Consider the following 22,718-nt stretch of genomic DNA (forward strand, 5'->3'; position numbering starts at 1 on the left):
TGGCCGCCGTGCTATACCGCCTGACCAGAGCACAAACCCGCTGCGTTGGTGTAATTGACGTTGCATTTACTCACTGGATTTGCGTACCGGAATGGAGTTGGTTTATCCAGCACCAAGCAGGACGGTTAATGGGTGTGGTCCCATTGTCGATGATGTCGGCAGTGTTGGTCGAAGCTGTTCTACACGCGTTCAGTAATCAATGAAGGTTGGTTTATCGGAAGTAGGTGGCACACGCTGCACATCGATCAATTACCTCAACATATGGATTTACATCATCGCATCAGAATGGGTTTACCAGCCGGAAATTGACTTATTTACTCCTTGTACGTCGTCTTTGGTTGGCGGTCGGTAGGATGTAGCGTCTTGCTTGACTCAGTGTAATTATGCCTGAGGATTGGTACCTACTTTACGCCATGAACGCTATTGTTATATCAACTATTGCCCATGGGTGGTAAGCATCGTCTAGGTTCATTTATAATAATGTTCTTCGAATACTGCAACAATACATGAATCAAGTCTTTCTTAGCTCAAAGAGAATTGGGTCTTATTTAGCTCAGAGTAAAGAAGAACACGCAAGGCTCTGGTGAATCTGATAGGACATATGAATACGATCAACGATTTTAATACAATAATTGTACGACTTTCCATGCTTCAATTTGTTTGGCCGATTGAACATTTCCGTATCTTAACTGAAAGGTATAACAAAATATGCTAAATAAAAGTAGTAGATGCATGATTTATGTTAAAATGTTTGACAATATCATGTACAAGGAAGCGCAAGTTAAATGACGGATCGAAAATACTTTAAAGAATCCAACCATGTTCAGATGACTTAAATCAGCAAAAGACCTATTTCCTTTTTTGCTTCTTTTAATACACTATGAAGGACTTGATGCGGAACATTCTTATGGAAAACTTTTCGCAAGAGAAGAACATGAAAGCCGGAAGTTGGCAAAAAATTCACCACATATCGCATGAACTCAATTTGAAAAGTTTTGCTTGTTGACGAAGTGAGGCGGATGTTGATTGAAATTTCGTCCAACGAAACGACAGAGAAGATTGAATGGAGTGTGATGTTGAGCTGATGCCACCACCATCCAACAGCGTTCGGCCTTCCGTTCGTCTGCCGAATAGAAAACCGTGTGATGGAATGAAGATTCCTGGTAACTCAATCATTGTGGGCAAAGCATCATGCCTCAAGCGGTCGCAGTGGCGTGCAGCCCTTATTTTTTAGAAACATCGTCGTTTTGATGTTTTTTTCAACAAGGAAAAAGTTCATTGCATCCGAGCATTAATTTACTTTACCAAAGAGTTATATAAGATAAATCGGAGAAACTTATTCACCGGTGTACCCTCTGCTGTAAAGTGTATGCATGTTTGAAGAAGAGAAACATGACTCATGCGATTAGTGGTGGTAGAGAATTGAATTTTACCGAGTAGGAATTCATGACTTTTTATGATTCACAACACCTTTACATTGTTTGAGCGTTTTCCAGGTTTTGTCCAGCATGTTTGTGGGAGCCTGCAACTATGGACCGCAGACGGTACAAACTGGATACTGTAGAAGAGAAGCCATGCGTTGAACGTGATATCGATTGATTTTTCTGTTTTGTGGAAAGAAGCTGGACAGAGTTCGAAAATTGAAATTGGCAATTTGATGTACAAAATTTATTACATTATTTATATAGCAAATTGTCGTACTGACTTATATTCTAATTATTACAATTTTGCTGATACAACAAAATTAGAGTAGACCCATTGATTACGTTACGCTAAAATAGGCCATGTTCAATCCCCCTTTCTCCTATGATTTAGATTTTGTATAATTCTACATTGTTTTATACTCTTCTACCAGAAAATTGTGAATGGGTCGTAAGTCTGTGGTGTAATGTTTTATAATTACAAGAAATTTTTTTTTTTAATTAGAAATGGTTTTTGACCTATTAATTTGATACGACCACCTCTCTATCGTACATCACTACCAAATAAAACGGAATCCATTTTTTATGTTTGCCATATCAAATGACCTGAATAGTTATTATTGGAGCACAATCGACGTTTTAAAAAAGTGCATAGAATTATTTACATAGAAAAATTGTTTCATCTCATTTATATCACGTAGATTCCATGCTAATTCATACAAGGGGCAGCAGGGACTATGTCCAAGGGCTTGACGACCCCTCCCCATTGCCACTGCGAGTTAGGGGGCTGCCTAGGATGTGGTGGGGTTTGACAGTGGGCTCTGTCAAACCTCTACAAAAAGCTGCATGTGTCTATAAGCAGGCCCTATCAAACCCAGTCAACACATGAACGTATATGGTGTCGTGTAGGATGCTGAAGTACAGGCGATAGGGGTACTTCTTCACACAACATGTATGTATATCGTCTCCAATTTAGCATCTTGTATTGCACCATGTGCGATTTTATGTAGACTGGGAAGTGACCGTGTGCCACTCAAAGCGCACAAGCCCAACACGAGTGCCAACCGGCACATCAGGATTAATACCAGTGAGATCCTGATTACGATATTACGCGCGCGTAGGTAATGCAAAATAAACGACATGTAAAATGAACACATTAGCTTTCCGATTACTATCAATTATTTTCAATTTTAATCTCGTTTCTTTTTTACTTTTCTTACATTAAAGAAATGATGACGCGGGCGCCTAATCCGAAATTCAAATGAACAATCGCTCACTTTGAGCGATTGATTGTTTATTCGCGTGAAGAATGAACAATTAAACGAATTAAGGAAATGCTAATACTGCTGTGTAGAAGTTGCATAGGTCACATCACTTTCCATGGTGAATCCTGATTTATGTTACTGATTACCCCACCCAACTAACATTACTTCCTTCCCGTGGTAATTGTGGAGATGCAGAGGTATTCTCGGTCTCTAGTAGCAACAATTACCACACACTCACATTCCCTCCCTTTCCCAACTGACTGTAAGGACTTGGCCGGCGCCGTTATTGATCAACATTTGCGAGCTGCTGAAACGTGCACTTCGAGAATAGTTGGTAAATCCCAACCACTATTCACTTGGATCGTAGTGCAATTTGCACCAGTTCTGATCAATCACGGAGTAGCAACCATTGATATGTACAGTCAGTCTAAGCTAAGCTAAGCTAAGCGTAGATTCCATGCTAATTCATACAATACACCGAATGGCACTAAAAATAAACTTTCAGCATTCTTCACCAAACCATGCAAATCTCGTTGATCTGGTTTTTCAATTTCACCAACTATAGACTCCGAGCATGCAAGTCTCTACCAACCATGCTTTATCGTCGTAACGCTTACCTACATATTGAACAAACCACATTGGTGGACCTTCATTTTGCTTTTGTTATAAGTTCAGTGAAAAAAACCCTTCCATGTGTTCAATACTGACTGAACCTTACCCAACTTTCCGGTGGATTGGCTCACGTGCGGTGGTCACATGTGGGGATGTACCTTTGTTGCCCTTGCGGTTTACTATTGATTGAATTCAATGGCAATCGGCAAAGGAACAGGATGATGCAAATGCTGTTTTGGCTTTGAGCCACTTCTATGGGTTTTGAGTGTTGTCTGCGATTTGAATGCCAGAGGAGATTTCAATCAGTCAGTGCAGTGGAGGTCCATTTGTCAATTAGTGTATTTTGATTGAACAGATAGTATGCAGGAAATGGTGGATGAATCAGGAGATGATAGATGAAATGGTTGGTAAATAAGCGCGAATTTTGCATCGATATCAACGTATTCAGCCGTTTTTATAAAAAAAGAAAAACTTCCGGAAACTTTCTTCTGCATAAGAAATGATGGTAATCGATTAATCCGAGCAATTTCTTGAGCATTTCACCGGGACTCTAGCTTCATGGAAGACCCCAATCGCCTCAAAACAGTCGGACTCTTTGTGTCAGCAAACTATAGCTGTCCCGGTTATTGTGTTTGAAGCCGTAGAGAGTATCTTCCAAAATCATTTTTTAGGCAAGTTCGTCACTATTCCCAACATTTTGCTTCCTTCTTGAGACAACCCTGAGATAATGTCATTTGCATTGTTGTGAGAATGCCACCTTTGCTATATCCGGCAGGAATTCGTAGATCCGGGCGTCCATGAAGGTTAAACTGCGACGGTCGTTTTGGCAACCAGCATTTATATTTTTTCCAGCGACTCTCCGGTTATCGTAAGGACATTGGAAGCCACCCGTCGTATGGTCGTTTCCATCCTCCGGTTTGCAGAGCAGGCATCTCGGTTGCTTCGTACAGTCCCTAGCCTGGTGTTCAAACGCCATGCATTTGAAGCATCGCTCCATCTCTTTGGTGACCCGCGGAGTGAGTCTCAACGGGCACACCGACCATTTGACTTTCACGTTGCCCACTTCCACCATTTTGTTGGCAGCAACTGCTGGTAATCGTATCGCTGCTACTTGTGTACCACCGTACGCTTTCCTCAGCCGGATCGTCATCTGCACCTCACTCAGCATACATTGCGAGACTAGAGCCTCCCTCAGTTCATCTTCCGACGTAATCTCGTCCAGGTCTCTGCACTCGACTACTGCCTCCTGTGTTAGAGTTCTCTCCTAGTAGCGCAACATCTTCATAAAAGCACCTTGTTACCATTCAGTTTCATCAAAGGCATTGAAAAAATATCAAAGCACGAAAAAGTTGCATCAAGATGTCCACAGGGCACACCGACCATCCCACCTTGACGGCTCCCTAACTTGACTACCTTGGAGGCGTCCGCTGCAGATATCCGAACCAATGCTACCTGCATCCCTGCCGGACCTTTCCGTAGCCGAACGGCTGCGGTGGTCTTATTCGACGTACGTCGGCGCCGAGTTCACCGAGCTTGACGTCACTCCTCATCGCCTTCAAGACATCCGAGTACTTAGTCTCGTCCGTCTTGATGACTAGGGCATCGCCCCTGGAGCGATTGGCGCCTACCCTAGACTTCTTGCTACCCTCTTTCACCTGGGCCTTCTTTTCGGCCCTTGACGTCTTCGGTTTCCTCTTGTTCTTGACCAGGGTCCAAAAGGCGTCATCCCCCTCTATTTCCCTGGTCTGGGGCGGCTGAGAGCGCTCAGCCTACCGTTACCCCTTACCATCGTCTTTCCTGGGTGGGCGAACCTCTTCAGGTCCTTCCTCCCCCGGTTTTGGAGGTACCTGGCAGAGGTTCAGCATCCCAGCCCCACTACCCTTGTTCGGGGTAGTAACCCTCCGCGTTTTGGAGCAACCCCCAGGGAGCTCATCCCCTGGAGACTGTCTCCCCCGTTTTTGTGTCTGCTCCGTTGGAGCAGTCACCCCCGACGTGCCCGCGAATACGGATTTCACGGGTTCGCACTTGGTCGTCCCGACACCGCCCTCTCCAGCTTGGCGTCCAACATCGACTTTCGAAGTTTCAGCAAGCTCCCCTTGAGGTCCTTACTGATTTTATGCTTCGATGATGCAAAGCCGATGATGACGTCCAGCTGTTCCGTCACCACCTCGTAGGCCGAAAGCCCATCGCGTTTGCGGTTCATCACCCTCACAAGCCATGAGCCGTCCATAACCTCTACCGATTTTTTTCATGGAGTTAACTCATAGTTTCATCAACGCTAAACGTCTTAATCGACTAAAAACCACCCGTGTAAAAAAAGAAGTGGGTGTATTGCCTCTGGCCTTCTAGGCGGAGACCTGAACAACCCACCTTTTGTGAAGGGGTTGTCGCCTACTCTATTACCAAAGCAGCACAATTTGTTTCACTACTGAACATTTCACTGTGTTGCAACTATTCGGAAAGAAACAATCTTTGCGTATGTGCCATCAAATATAACTCTCTTGCAATCTAAAAAGCGCAAGAGGTGGAGCCTACGGAAACATCCTTCGATTGCAGTAAAATTGCAATAATGTTGCAAAATACTACAGCAAAAAAAAAATAATAAAAAATTATAAAACTGGATTCGATTTATAGATCTTGTGATTGATAGTCCTTCACTCTACCACAGCACTATTCAACACTTCGAAGGGACTGCATGTTGACTCACCATAAAAACCATACAAATGTAAAGTTTTGTACTCAGGTTTCTTGTTACTTGACTGCACCATCACAGGAAAAAAATGTGAGTTATCAAAACGTTAAATGATGTTAAATTTCACATGAAGACACACTCAACTTATCTGCAACTTAATTTAAACAAACAATTAAATTTTGAAAGACGCATTGAAGTTACATGGAACAAAATATGCAACTAAATGATTTTGATTCGTGTTTGCAACATGAAGTGCAGTATACTTTGGTTTAGAGGTGTGCGCCGCCACGCCACGCCGCCGCCGCCGGCAGTTTTTGGCACGCCGCCGCCGCCGACATTTTTGCATCGGCGCGCCGCCGTTTAAAATTTGCCACGCCGCTGATCTATAATTTTCCACGCCGATTGAAATTTTCAGTGGAAACTCCTAAGATTCATTGGATTTTCCGTATAATTTGCTGATAGATCTCTACAACATTACGATGAAACTTCAGAGAATTTTTCGTGAGGATACCAACCCCATGAAACGGCTGTCATCCACGAACAACTCGCCTGAAGCCGAAAACATGGTGCTGCAACATGGTGCTGGATGTAAACATTGCCGGTTAAGCAGTAAACACACGAAGTCAGAACAGTCGGATGCGTAAGCGGCATGTGTTGCATTGTTAAATTATATTCAACAAGATGTATAGCATTGTTGCGTGATTTTCGACGTGATTAATTAGCGCTTTGATGTTGTATGAAGAAGAAGAAACAGAAAGATGATAATTGAAAGTTTTCGCACGGGAAAACATACGAGGATATTTTTGAAACTCTTCTCTGAAATTCTAGAGGCAATTTAATTAAAAACGGTAAACAGTACGGAGTTGGACTTTTCCTATACTGTGTATTAAGTATGATATCACAGAATAAAAATTGAAATTGAAATATTGTGTTTATTGTGCAGTAGAAAACAAGTCTAACCCCGTACTACTTACCGTTTTTAATTAAATTGCTTCTAGAATTTTAAAGAAGAGTTTCATAAATTTCTTCGTATGTTTTCTCGTGCGAATATTTTTGATTATCATCTTTCTGCTTCTTCTTCTTCATGCAACATCAAAGCGCCAATCGCCAATGCTCTCGCGGCGGTATGAATGGAGCTTAAAATAGGAAAGGCAACACTAGCGCCACCCAATCGGTAGACGGCTTCAAGAACTACATCTCATTTCAGGGGGGTGGAGGATACCAATTATTTTCATGAAAATTCCATACAATACCTTGTTAAAACTTCAAAGAGCTCTCCGTAAAAACTAAGCGTGTGAAAATTTCGAAAAAATGAAAAAATTAAAATCTAATTTAAATTGAATTTTTGAATAGAAAAGAGTTGTTCGGCAGAAAGTCACAAGACTGAAAGTTGTTAGGCCGAATCGTTTAACCGAAAAGATTATATGGTAGATTAACACTACCCGAGCAAAGCTTAAGAGCAAATCGATAACTTGTTTTAATGTTGTGAAATCATCAATTATGTTTACTTAATTTGATATCTTTTTGGTCGTTTTAACGGTTAAAATAACAAAACGTTTAGCAGAATCAGCTTACCGTGACATCAAATCAAAAACTATTCTGCTGTCGATGAGAGGAAATCGAAAACGAAATTTGATATTGGTTTCCGATAGCAAAATAAGTACACAGATTGATGTCATATCATTCAATTTAGTAATCTACAGCAACATGAGATCAAAATATATAATCAATCATGATGATTTATACATATTTGAAAACAAATTGTGAATCATTTTGTTGTCAAAATCCAATCTATATGCTCTCATTATGTTTTCAGACTTTGATAGGATATGTAGCCTACAGATATTTGGCCGAGAATCTTATTTGGTCGAACAGTTCGTTTGGCTAAAAAATCGTGAACTTTGTCCTTCGGCTGAAATAGTCGTTTGGTAGAAAGGCAATTTGGTCAAAATGGACATTCGGTCGAGAGTGTCGTTCGGCTGAATTGGTCATTTAGGATATTTTCACGACAATAACGGGAGAATCTTTTGAGTTAAGCCTCAAAAAATTGATGAACTTCCCCAGAAATTCTTCAAGTTTTTCCAGAATAAGTATTCATTTAAAAATTATTTTCAGATTTTCCACGAGAACTACTTTCACGTTTCGAGAACTCTTTGTAATTACCAAGGGAAATTGTTTGGGATTTACATGAGAATCTCTACAGAGTTTTTACAAGAAAATATTTCTACAGGAAAATATTCGGAATATTCACGGAAAGTTCCTATTGCGACTCTGTTGAGTATTCTTTAAAATTCACACAGACAATTTTGACTAGTGAAAGAGATGCTTTAACGTTGACTTCCCCAATCTAAATTAAACAAGCCGGTTAGTTTTTTATCCTTTATTAGAGTGATTTTTTTTCGCAGGGAGAAGTTCATCATTAAACGGCTAGTCTGGCATAGCCAACTTTAAAACATCGGAAAAATGCTCGGAGTTTTTGAAGATTGTTTCTGGTTTCTTCAGAAAATTCTTTCTACTTTCGATTAAAAATTCTTGGTAAGTTTCATTCCATTCCAATAAGACCGAAAGTGACAGACGGCCGAGCTGGTAATTTGGCCGAAAAAGCCGTTTGCCCTAACAGGTCGTCTGGCCGAAACGATCGTTGACCAAAAATACAATTTGGCAGAAATATTTAGTTTTTAGATAGAACGGGCCATTTGGCCAAAAATATCATATGGTACAACGGATCATACGGCCAAATTTGAATGACTGAACCTCGTACTGAACGAGTAATATGGTCAGAAATGGCCACTTGCTTGGCGAAATGGTCTTTTTGTAAATTGACCATTGAACAAAATTCGTGGCCTCTCTATTTTTAGGTCAATACTAGACTTTAGGCCAAAAGACATCTAGCCAGGTACCATTTAGCAAAACGGAAACTGTTATCAGATCAAAACTGGTTTGACCGAAAGCGATGTGCAGCCAAAAGCAAAATTTGGACGGACTTGTAAAAAGTTGTTTACCCTAACAGGTCATTTAGCTGAAAATGCCGTTCGGGTGAAAAAGTCGTTTGACCGAAGATACATCATTTGACGAAAAATGCCATTTAGTAAAAAATGGTATTTGGCAGAAAGAGTCAGAGCCCTTAAATGTCCTTTCTGCAACCTTCTTTGAAAAGTGTCGTTCGGCTGAACTGGTCATTTTGCCAAAGAAGACGTTTATCTGAATTGGTCATTTGACAGAAAATGCTGGTCGGCCAGAAAGGTTGTTTTGCAGAAAGGACCTTTTCTGGCCAAATTACCATTCCTACCAAACACCATTTTCGGTCAAATGGTCTATTTGGTAAAAAGAATTTTTCGGCCAAATTAACAGTTCAGCTGAATGTCCATTTCGGCTGTATGTCGTTTTCGGTAAAAATACATTTTTGGTCAGACCATTTTTGACCTGATAACAGTTTCGAATAAACGTTCAATTCTGCTTAATGGGGTTTGGTTAGATGGCTTTTGGCTTAAATGTTAGTATCGACTTAAAAGTAGAGAAGCTACGAAATTTCGTTCAACAGTCTATTCAACGTAAATGTCATTAGACCAAACGGAGGGATATTATGGACTAAATTACCCATTCAGTTATTGACTTTTGGCCGTAAAACCTGTTGGCCTAAACGATATTTTCGGACAAGTGACCTATTCTGTCAAACGACCATATCAGCCAATCGGCATTTGGTGACCTATTCGGCAAACCGATCTGTTAAGGAAAACGACTTTTACGGCCAAATTACCAGTTCGGACATACGGCTTTCGGCCAATGGAATTTCCCAAGAATTTCTTACGGACAATACACTAGTCGTTCGGTAACTGTAACATGATGCATTCTAGACGTCAAACAATTGTCAGACGTCGTCAAAATAGAAGTGCATCTGATTGTTCACCGCTATGCAGTGATCATCGACTTTGACATAGTTTTGAAGCTCAGCTGTTCGATAACTGCAAAACTGATGTAACTTTCGAAATGCAGTTAAAAGCATTGGAGTTAAATGACTTGCAGTTATCGAACGTCTACTGTACAAAAAATTTCCCGTAGAATTCCAAGAATTTCGAAAATTTTTTCGTTGAATCGTTATGAACGGAGAATGCTTTCTCAGTCTATGGACCAGATCCTTTTTGTAGATTTTTCCAGTCGTTAATTAATAACACTTACGGAGAATTTCTCCTGAACATTCCAGCGAATTTTTCTCGTAAACTCCTTAGAGTCTCCCGCGGAAATTATTAAGAATTGACTGTTTTATCGTTGGCCATGCCAAACAAGCCGTCTTTATTATTCTATATTGAGAAAGCCAACGGTAAAATACCCATTCAACCAGCCGCATTCTACTACAATTATCAATAATGGTCTGTACAGATTTGGAAGAATACTCAACAGAAACTCAACAAGACCTTGTTATAAATTTCCGAAGTTTTTCCTGTAGAAGTAAACAACTTTTTTTTGTAAAAATTCTGAAGTTCTCGTGTAAATTGCGACAAATTTTCTGCTGAAATTCCAAAAAATTTTACTTGGGAATTCAAAAGAGCTTCTCTTGGTAATTCCAAAGATTTCTCGAAACTTCAAACAATCCGAAAATATTTTCCAAATTTTGGTTTTCCTCCAGATTTTTCATGCGAAAATAAAAAAAAATCTTCTTTTAATGTCTTGAAAATATGCCGAAAAAATGCAAAAAAATCTTAGAAAACGTAATGAAAAATCGCCACGCCGATTCACGCCGCCGCCGCCGCCGTGTAAAATGGCTTTCGGCGTGACGCCGAAAACGCCGCCGCCGCCGGCCAAAATTCTGACAAATGCCGCCGCCGACGAATATCGGACCGGCGCACACCTCTACTTTGGTTGTTTGTTTCCAAATGTCAAACACGTACTGCATTGCAATTTTAATGAAACATTGATCACAATTCGAACATTTTTGACATCATGATGCACCTTTTTCGTGCTTTGATGTTTTTCCAATGCCTTTAATGAAACTGAATAGAAACAAGGTGATTTTAGGAAGATGTTGCGTGTGCTACTTGGGGCACTAATTGAAATATTGACTTGGTTTTCCATTTTGATCCCACGAGTTGCTCGGGAGAAGAGGTCCACTATGCCAGAGCCCAGCATGACGCGTAAAGGACATTTACTGTGGAGGGTGCCCAGGTACCCCACAGGCTCCGTTAAAGGTCTTATTTATAATTTCACCCCCCTGGCCATGCATCCCCTCGACACGGGTCGCTTAACGCCTTGGGATTAGGGGTTAGGGACGATGGTCCCCTTGGTCGCACCCCCTCACTCTAGCTGTCAGAAGGACAACAGTGCCCAGGCTGCACTACCAGTTAAGTACAAAATTCTCAGCTGTCGATTGTCGGTCGATTGTCATCGGAAGACCCGTGGAAGCGTGAGATTGGAGATTGTGAGGACCAGAGCTGAGTAGGTCGCTCCTTCCCAGACGTCAACTCACCATTTCGCAGCCCTGATAAGAAAATGTCTGTCTGTGTCTATGTGTTTGTAAGTGTGTGTTATGTGCGTAAAAAAATACACTCAATTTTTAGACATTTATCAATAACCTCCCTTCTTAGTCGTGCATTAAAATGGGTGGCTACAAAGCAAGACCATGCTGAGGGTGGTTGGGTGGCGATTCCGGGTCCTGACTATCACGACTTCACTGGGCATTAAAGGGCATCATCGTGATAATCTCATGATATACGAATGCAATTATGGTAACTTGGATAAAACCATGCGGTTAATAGCTTTGGAAGTGCTTCATGAACACTGCGAGACGGCAATGTCCCAGGGAGGATGTAATGCTAATGAAGAAGAATAAGAAGACAATAACCAATTTTTTCGCAAGTTGCATTCGGTGGAGAATCCTGCCCCATTGTATTCTAATGAAAATTGGCCACACGGACCATTAGATCAAAAGTTATAAAATACCAAAATTCTATTTTCACCGCAAAGTGATGAATTTTTCGGGTATATAACTTTATTAAAGTGTTTTTAAAAACATTTGTTGAGTGCAACACTAAAAAAACCAAACAGGTGAAATGTGGATACCTTGGCCACACACTACGAACCTTTTAGAAACCTTGTTTCCTCGGGGAAGTGATTTTTTATTACATCCTAAGCCCATCATGCGACGTAGGGAAGCGCCCCCTAAGCAAATCTCTTAATTTAATGATAATTTCATCCGAAACGGTATGATTTCGAAGTGTTTATCAATAATGCAGCATATCAGTCATTATATGGTCCAAGAGTTTTCAAGAAAAACCAACAATATTACAAGAAAATGATTTTATTCCAAAATAGTGTATTTTCATCTAAAATGAACGACGCTGGGCAATATCTTCTTCTTCTTCTTCTTATTGGCATTACATTAGGACAGCGACACCACGCAGCTTAGTGTTCATTAAGCACTTCCACAGTTATTAACTGCGAGGTTTCTATACCAAGTTACCATTTTTGCATTCGTATATCATGAGGCTAACACGACGATACTTTTATGCCTAGGAAAGTCGAGACAATTTCCAATCCGAAAATTGCCTAGACCGGCACCGGGAATCGAACCCAGCCACCCTCAGCATGGTCTTGCTTTGTAGCCGCGCATCTTACCGCACGGCCAAGGAGGGCCGCTGGGTAATATTTGTCACCCAAAAATGATAATCAAAATATTCCAATATTTTTCTCTGAAATAGTTACTCTCTTTTGCATAAGATTAGTGGCACTCTTATACTTTTAGGTAGTCAAAATTTTTGGTTAACTATAATAAGGAGAAAATATTTTTTTGTATCTGAAGAAAATGCATTGTTGACGTAAACACCGAAATCGCATCGGAAAGAGCCAGAAAAACATTTTATTTTTAAAAATTTAAACACAAAGATTTTGACAACGTTTTTTGTGTAACGGCTTGCAAATGCTTCCGCTCCCGATTTTAAGACAAAATTTGGGTTAACAAACATGAAAACGTGGTGGCGCATTTACCCAACAGCCGCATTTAATACTTATCTCCCCTATCAAACCCTAAAGATTGTGAAATGCAGGTTCAGCAGCTTAATATTCGGTAGTTTTCAGACGCATTTGCCACATTTGAAACCGGGATCCCTTAGTGAATTGGACAATATTCGAAGCCCATTCGGCCACGCACGTAAATAATTCGTTGCATTGGTTATTATTTTTATACATAATTCGTTTCTAAATTTGAAAAATGCTAATTCATCTTAAATTAAAAGTAATAAATGTGTTAATTGTTTGTTGTCTAACAATAGGTGAGTTTAAAAAAAAACTTGGAATAACCCTTAAAAAAGTGAGAAAACTCCCTGCATATCAATAGTTTTATTCCTGATTGTAATCGTCTGATTTATATTCAACAATATTCCGAATAGAAAATACTTCAGGTTTAACATATTGAGGTTGAATCCCCTCCTGTTTATTTTTAGCCCCAATGTATTCTAAATGTTGACCTGAAGATGTAATTCTTCACTTGAGACTGATCTTCAAAGATTTAGTTTGTATTTCAAGTGGAACAAAGGTTTTCATCAGCACTATTCGGTAAAACATGGTTATTTTCGTTATAACTTGATATCATTTCCGCTAACGGAGTTTACCGAAAACCGGAATGACCACGCGTCATAATTTTCCATCCCCCGGGATCGTAACTTTGGCGTGAGAAGCTAAGCTGATGACAAAAGTTCATTATTTATTCAAACCCCGACCGCAAAGCCGTAGCTCATGTTGCACCCTGCCCGGGTGCTGGAAGCAACCAATTTTGCACAGTCAGTGTGAGCGCGCGCTCATGTGACACACCCATTACGGACGCGCACCGTTGAGCAACATAACCCTGAGATAATGTCATTTGCATTGTGGTGAGAACGCCACCATCGCTATATCCGGCGGAAATTCGTAGAGCCGGGCGGCGATTAAAGTTAGACGATCCGAGTCGATGAGCGCACGACCACCGCAGACCAAGTTTGCTTTACCGTGTGCGAAGGGGTCCAACTAGTGGATAACAAAATAACTATACTGAATATAATTATGATGCACCATGAACAACATTCTGAAATGTAGATATTTTTGTTGGTAAATTTGTTACTTTGTTGGGAATGAAACGCTCAGTTTACAGTTTCTTCAAAACCAACACAGTTGAAACCAGCAGCAGAAAATACCAAAATCGTTGAACAATTCGTTGAATCTTTCATATATCATTATAGTTCTAGGTAAAGCTTCAGAGCAGACCGCTCGCGGTCTGATTTAAATTTCAGCTGAAGCCATGGTTCCAAAGAATCAATTATTCGATTTGTATTTAGTCCCCTGGTAACGATAAACATAGTCAAGTTTTATTTGAAACCATTTCCAACTGATGCCAGGGAAACATAATCGATCCAGCTGCGAAAACCAATATTGAATCAAATATCATCCCACGGCGCAATATTGCGACGCCCCTGTATCAGCAGTGACATCAGTGGCGAAGGAGTGTTGGAAGTGTTTGCTTCGCAGATTCAGTGGTTTCCGCGAATGGTAGATGGCTTATAATTGATGCCTGTGGCCAGTTTTGTCATTATTTATTATTGAAGAGCCAGCAGCAATCGAAGTGGATGATGTTATACAAGTCATCCGATATTTTATAGAAAGAGGATGCAATTTATTTCCGCGTGAAGGAAAAATGAAGGAGTGAAGGAGAAATCAATGCTTAGAGTTATAAATCAGTAAATTAATATGATTTCTATCTCAACGCCAATATATTTTAATAGTTCAAAACAACAGAGATCGATAGGTGACTGTAACTCATAAATTGACTTACAAAATTTCAAGATAAAGTGGTCACAAAAATATAGTTTTCAAAACATTTTAAGAAGCGATATTGGAAACTGATGCTATCTCAAAATTGTAGATAATCTCAATAATATTGGTAATATTCGCATTTCAAAAAAGTGATAATATTATGTTTTCGAAAAAAATCATGAAGGTAAAACGCCACCATGCGTCGGCAAATCAACATTCTGGCATAGACAGTGCGTTGAGCGTACTGCAGCTTAGCGTACTGCAGCAGCGTAAGCTAGTGCCACCCAAGCGTTCTTCCTCGTCAAAACGTTGAATGGTTCATCCAAATGTGGAAAATCTCGGTCAATCCTATCTTCCTATCAGCAATTTTGATACTTTTCTCACCCAATATTACCTGCTGGGCCTAATTTTGTTTCGACCAACTGAACAACGATGAATATAATGAATATAAGGTAATATCCAAAAAGCGTTTTACCCTGGGGTCGCGTTATGAGGCCTCCTCTACCACTTTCAAACTCAATATTGTAAATATATACCCAACAAAACAGGCTCAACTTCCATGCATTAAGCCCCGCAAATACAACGAACTAGTTTTCCCTGATTTATGGTGCCATCCGGAATTGATTTTCTGGTCGCACCAAGTCACATACATTTTAGGCAAGATACGAGATCAGCTGGTGGAATCAGTCACATAGCGACCGAGCATCGTTTCTACAGACGCGGACTCGTACAAACCAGTCAGCTGCTGCTGCTCGCTGGTGTTGGATAAGCACAACGAAATATATCACACCGTACAGTGCGTATCTGCAAAACAACAAGTACCAGTTCTAATTGAATTGTTTGAGTTGATTTAACAGCCTTGCTGGATTAGAAAATAGATTAGTTGGATTTGATGGAGTTGGAGGTTTTGAGCTAAAGGAGACAATGCATTTTAATCCGTGTATATATTTTATTTCATTTAACTCTTTGAAGGAAGCACCACACCAGACAACGGACCAGCATGCAACATCCATTGGGTCTGCCGATCACTTTTTTGTTTTGAAAAGTTTTGCAAATGACGTGGGAATCGAGTCCACACTCTCCCACACAATGTGATTCAATGCCGTCGACACTAACTACGAATCCCGCACATTCTACTTTTAACTGGAATTATAATTATGATTAGCGAATGCTTTCTTGGATACTTACTGTTAGCAGCACAGATATCACCAACGGAATGAGACAAAAGTAGACGCGCCACGTCGCCGCCGGGTATTTTTTACCTCGCCGATGGCTATTGAAGAACTTGTGAAACAGTAGGATTTTGCAATTTTTTTTAAATTTTGTATAGTTTTTGTCGACATTTTCATCCAAGTTCATATGACATTTATCTACGTCCAAGTTCCAAGTACATATGCAGAGTTTATTTTCATCTTCGATAAAGTCTATAAATGGTTAAACTGCGCCCAAAACTATCCGTCATCAACAATGTTCAGTACCGACGACCGCCGCGGTAAGACCTAGAGCGACTGAAGCAACCTAATGTCGCCACTGCAAAAGCGCAGCATCTCGAGGCAGCGTTGCCGGAAGAGGGTGAGCTCGATGGGGCCCCTCTTGAGGACTGCTGGAATACAGTCAAAGCAGCCATTAACGACGCAGCGGAGAACAACGTCGGGTATATGGGTCGAAGTCGACGGAACGATTGGTTCGACGAAGAGTGCAGACAGATTCTGGAGGAGAAGGACGCAGCGCGGGCGGTCGCGCTGCAGCAAGGTACCCGGCAGAACGTGGAACGTTATAGACGGAAGCGGAGACAGCAGACCCGCCTTTTTCAGGAGAAGAAACGCCGCCTGGAAGAAGCGGAGTGCGAGGAGATGGAACAGCTGTGCTGTTCTCAAGATACACGCAAGTTCTATCAGAAGCTCAACGCATCCCGCAAAGGCTTCGTGCCGCGAGCCGAAATGTGCCGGGATAAGGATGGGAGCATCTTGACGGACGAACGTGTGGTGATCGAAAGGTGGAAGCAGCACTACGAGGAACATCTGAATGGCGCTGAGAGTACAGGCAATGAAAGTCAAGGCAGCGGAGGAGAAGACTACGTCAGTTCAGCGGACGATGGAAGCCAACCAGCCCCCACGTTGAGGGAAGTTAAGGATGCCATTCAACAGCTAAAGACCAATAAAACAGCTGGTAAGGATGGTATCGGAGCTGAGCTCATCAAGATGGGCCCGGAAAAGCTGGCCACTTGCCTGTACAAACTGATAGTCAGAATCTGGGAAAACGAACAGCTACCGGAGGAGTGGAAGGAAGGGGTTATATGCCCCATCTACAAGAAAGGCGACAAACTGGAGTGTGAGAACTTTCGAGCGATCACCATCCTTAATGCCGCCTACAAAGTGATATCCCAGATCATCTTCCGTCGTCTGTCACCATTAGTGAACGAGTTCGTGGGAAGTTATCAAGCCGGCTTCGTTGACGGCCGCTCGACAACGGACCAGATCTTTACTGTACGGCAAATCCTTCAAAAATGCCGTGAATACCAGGTCCCAACGCACCATCTGTTCGTTGATTTCAAGGCGGCATACGACAGTGTAGACCGCGTAGAGCTATGGAAAATTATGGACGAGAACAGCTTCTCTGGGAAGCTTACCAGACTGATCAAAGCAACGGTGGATGGTGTGCAAAACTGTGTGAAGATTTCGGGCGAACACTCCAGTTCGTTCGAATCGCGCCGGGGACTAAGACAAGGTGATGGACTTTCGTGCCTGTTGTTCAACATTGCGCTAGAAGGTGTCATGCGGAGAGCCGGGTGTAACAGCCGGGGTACGATTTTCAACAGATCCAGTCAATTTATTTGCTTCGCGGATGACATGGACATTGTCGGCCGAACATTTGCAAAGGTGGCAGAACTGTACACCCGCCTGAAACGTGAAGCAACAAAAGTTGGACTGGTGGTGAATGCGTCAAAGACAAAGTACATGCTTGTGGGTGGAACCGAGCGCGACAGAGTCCGCCTGGGAAGCAGTGTTACGATAGACGGGGATACCTTCGAGGTGGTCGAGGAATTCGTCTACCTCGGATCCTTGCTAACGGCTGACAACAACGTTAGTCGTGAAATACGAAGGCGCATCATCTGTGGAAGTCGGGCCTACTACGGGCTCCAGAAGAAACTGGCTGCGGTCGAAAAAGATTCGCCACCGCACCAAATGTGTCATGTACAAGACGCTAATAAGACCGGTAGTCCTCTACGGACGGACGGATGTTAACTAAATAAATGAAATGAATGAATGAAAGTCTATAAATCGAAATCATTGATAGGCGACCTACCTACAACTAGGATCGACCTAATTTCTAGCTGAAGTATTGCGAAAAACGTCTCTGCAAAATGTCTTTGTAAGGGCAACACTACCATTATATTACATAGATCTCTTGCTATACAAGGAGCAAAACATAAACATTTATTTCTTAGAAATCCATCTGATATTCCATCTGATCTCCCGGGCCTGGTTTAGAGTTTAGAATTATTCCATTTGAATTTGAGGGAAATTAAAAGGAAGTTCTGAAGAGTTCTGCAGAAATTCGTGAAAGAACGTCAGAGTAATTCCTCGATGAAGTTCCCGAGCAATTACGGAAAAAAATCGTGAGATTTCCTGTAGGAACTTCCGAAGGAATTCTTAGAGGAACTTTCGAAGAAATTCCTGGAGGAGCTTCTGGAGAAATTTTTGGACGAATTTTCGGAAGAACTTCTTAGGCAACTTTTGGAAAAGTCTTTGACGAATTTCCGGTGAAAATCATGGAATGACTTTAGGAGGAACCTCCGGAGGAAATTCTGGATTAACTTTCTGAGGAATACCAGGCGGATTTTCCTCAGGAATTTCAGGAAGAACTGCTGGATAAATTTCTAGGCGACAACTATTGAAAAAACTTCCGGAAGATTTCCTAGAAGTACTTACAGAGGAATTATCTGTGGAACTTCCGGAAAATTTTATTTAACGAATTTCTGGAGGAAATCGTGAAATAAGTTCCGAAGGAACGACCAGAGGAATTTCTGAAGGAAATCCCCCAAAAATTCCAGAAGGATTTCTCGAAGGAATTGCTGAAGAAACATTTGGAATAATCCTGGAACAATTTCTGGAGAAGCTTCTGGAGGAATTTCTTGAGGAACTTCCAGAGAAATTTCTGGGCAAACTTTCGGACGAATTTCGAGTTTCAGGACAAATTTCAAAACAAACTTCCGGAGGAATTCCTGGAAGAATTTTCAGGGAAATTTTTGGAGTGAAGATTTTCAGAAGGATTTATGGAAGGAATTGCTGGAGGGGCTTCTTCTGGACTACCTGGAAGAACTTTTGGAGGAATTGGTCGAAGAGCTTCCGGAGGAAGTGCTGGAGTTACTTTCGAGGTAATTTTTGGTGAAATTTTCGGAGGAATTCCTGGAGGAACTTACGGACGAATTCCTGGGGGTACTTCCGGACGAATTCCTGGAAGAACTTAAAGAGGAGTTACTGGGGAAATTTTCGGAGGAATTGCTGGAGGAACTTCCAGAACGCCCAGTCGCCCTGAACATTGAGCGCCCTCAGGTCCTCTTCAACTGCAAAAAGCCATCGTGTACGCGGCCTTCCACGAAACCTGCGGCATCTTCCGGGTTCTCTACTAAATATTTTCTTCGCTTGAGGTTCTTCCGGCATACGAACAACGTGACCAGCCCACCGTAGTCTGTCGTGTTGAATAAGCTTATTAAAATCCAGCCCTTTATACACCTGGTACAATTCGTGATTCATGCGGCGCCGCCAGATACCGTTCTCCTGTTTACCGCCGAGTATTGTCCGCGGCACCTTACGCTCAAACACTACGAAAGCTGTCCGATCAGCCTCCTTTAACGTCCATGTTTCATGGCCGTATAAAGCCACCGGAAGAATCAGAGTAGTATACAGTGCGAGTTTTGTTTTCGTTTGCAGACTACGAGACTTACGCTGGTTACGAAGTCCGTAATAAGCCCGATTTGCAGCTGCAATACGCCTTTTCACCTCGCGGGTAACATCATTATCGCACGTCACTAATGTTCCAAGATACACACATTCTTCTACCACTTCAAATTTGCATCACCATCCAGCACCATTTCGCTACCATAACCACTAATGAACCCACGTTGATTGCCAGCGACCATGTACTTCGTTTTGCTGGAATTGATCGTGAGTCCAATCCTCGCTGTCTCCCTCTTAAAAGGCACAAAAGCCTCTTCCACGGCACGGCGATCAATCCCGATAATATCGATATCGTCCGCAAATCCCAGGAGCATATGCGATTTTGTGATAATGTTACCGCTTCTTTGCACACCAGCTGTCCTAATCGCTCCCTCGAGCGCTATATTGACAAGTAGATTCGAGAGTGCATCACCCTGCTTTAAACCATCTGAGGTAACAAATGACGTCGATATTTCATCCGCAACCCTTACACTTGATTTCGATCCGTCCAACGTTATACGAATCAGCCGTATCAGTTTCGCCGGAAAACCATTGCTTATGGATCCTGTACACCTCCGGTGGTGCAAAGGGCTGACTTGAAAGATCTCCATCCTGAGTGATGTTTAGCTATTGCTTTAACCTGTTGCCAGGTTAGATTTCGGTCGACTTCTTTTATTTCTTTATTGAGGCTTCGTCGCCATGAGCCTCTGGGTCTGCCTCTGCTGCGATGTCCCGCTGGGTTCCAGTTTAATGCTTGTTTACAGATTTCGTTCCCGCCCCTACGTAGAGTGTGGCCGACCGTTGCTATCGGCCTCTGGTGACAAGAAACGATGGAGCTCGTTGTTTGAGATCCAGTTGTGAGGCCACCAGGCCCGAATTATATACCGCAGGTATCTGTTGATGAACACCTGCAGCCGTTGAGTGTACACACCATGTTTCGCTAGTGTATAACAGCACAGATTTCACGTTAGAGTTGAAAATTCGTATTTTGGTGCGTTCACTTATCTGCCTGTTTTTCCAGATATTTCTTAAACTCGCAAAGGCAGCCCTTGCTTTCTTGATCCGTGCGCCTATGTCGATCTTGGTACCGCCGTCTGACGCTATTTGGCTACCAAGATATTGGAAGCTTTCAACATTCTCCACTGGTTGCCCGGCTACTGTGAAACTGGAAGGAGTCACCGTGTTTACATCCAACGATTTGGTTTTGTTGACGTTGATGACTAAACCTGCCGAAGAGGAGCACTCGGCAATGTCGTTGAGCTTACTCTGCATATCAGAGCGCCGTTGCGCGAGGAATGCAACGTCATCAGCCAATTCGAAGTCGTTTAGGTGCTCCATGGTTATAGGCTGCCATTACAGCCCGCGGTTTGGTTCACGGTCAATCGCATCTACCAGAATCTCGTCGATTACGATGAGGAACAGTAACGGTGATAGAATACATCCTTGCCACACACCAGCTACGACCCGGATAGGGTCGGACAGGACCCCATTGTGCAGCACTCTACACGAAAAGGCCTCGTACTATGCTTCGATGAGGCCAATGATTTTCTCAGGAACCCCCTTGCGTTTCAGGGCGCCCTACATATTCTCGTGATTGAGACGGTCGAAAGCTTTTTCGTAGTCAATGAATACCAAGTAAAGGGACTCTTGGAATTCGTTGACCTGCTTCAGAATGATGCGGAGCGTGACAATATTGTCCACACAGGATCTTCCGGCACGGAATCCGGCCTGCTGCCGCCGGAGAGTCGCATCGATCTTCTCCTGAATCCGGGCTAGGATAATTTTGCATAGAACTTTGAGAACGGTACATAGCAACGACCACCCGACGGCATAGAGTTGGCTGTAGAAGATCTCTTTGTATTGCAGATCGGCAGCATCGGTTGGCGCATAACATTGGATTATAGTAAGGTTTCGGACCCGTGTTCTGGATCTGGCAAAGATTATCCTTTCACTTATAGGTTCCCACTTCATAAGCGCAGAGTGTGCCTGAGCGCTTAGTACCCAAGTAACACAGTTTGTTGAATGAGAGTAAAAAATACATCTTTCGAACATATTGGTTGTTTATGCTTTGTTATATAAACTTGTTTCATTACCTTTACACGACCGAAACAGCGCAAAAATTGTTGAAATTTTCAACATCTCTCAGTTACAGGAAAGAAATAGTAAAACATTCACAAGACTAAAGTTAAGTTCGGAGTAAGTTTTCAATAACATTCTCTCAACATGATTTGATCTGTCAAATTGGATACAAATAAAAGTTGTTGAAAAATATTTTATTAAATAGAGTATTTTCAAAAATGGATAAAAATGCATACTTGAAATCAGCCATGATTTCCATTTCGATATAGTTTATTAAAATATGTATACATACATGGAATTTAAAATTCATGTCTTTGCGTAATATGCGAGTAGTGATTCATCGGGTAACTTTTTATTTTACTTCTCAAAAATTCATGCGCCATTGATTGGAGAAAAACACGCATTGTACCAAAAGCATGAAATTTGAGAATTCGTCTGTAAAAACATTCTCGAATGCATAATAACAATATGGCGCGTTCTCGATAGGCGATAGAGTTGATAAAAAAATGTCCGTTGCTAAGATCCGAAAAGATGTTGAAATTAAGTTCAAAACACTGATTTGAACTAAGCCCGCATCATAACTACACTACCCGTCAAAAGTATGGAAGCGCAAAAATAAATATTGCAACACCTACTTTGAATATTGCAACACCCCCAAAAATGTTTAGCATCACTCCCATATTCCCATCGGATCTTTTCCATTTAGAATAATGGGACCTTCAACAAAATTGTTCACGACGACAAGTGCATTAGGCCGGACGTCAATTTAGCTCCCTGGGTGCCTTGGCCACCGGGTGGACATCCGGATGCTCCGGATTCTGGAACACGTGTGAAGTCACAATTTAAAAAATGCATTCATTCCAGTGAGAGGCGGTTTTCATCATCTTTCGTAATCGCAATATAACAGGAAAATCAATGCTGACTGACGTTTGCT

Source organism: Armigeres subalbatus, chromosome 2, assembly GCF_024139115.2.
Source record: "Armigeres subalbatus isolate Guangzhou_Male chromosome 2, GZ_Asu_2, whole genome shotgun sequence".
NCBI classification, from domain to species: domain Eukaryota; kingdom Metazoa; phylum Arthropoda; class Insecta; order Diptera; family Culicidae; genus Armigeres; species Armigeres subalbatus.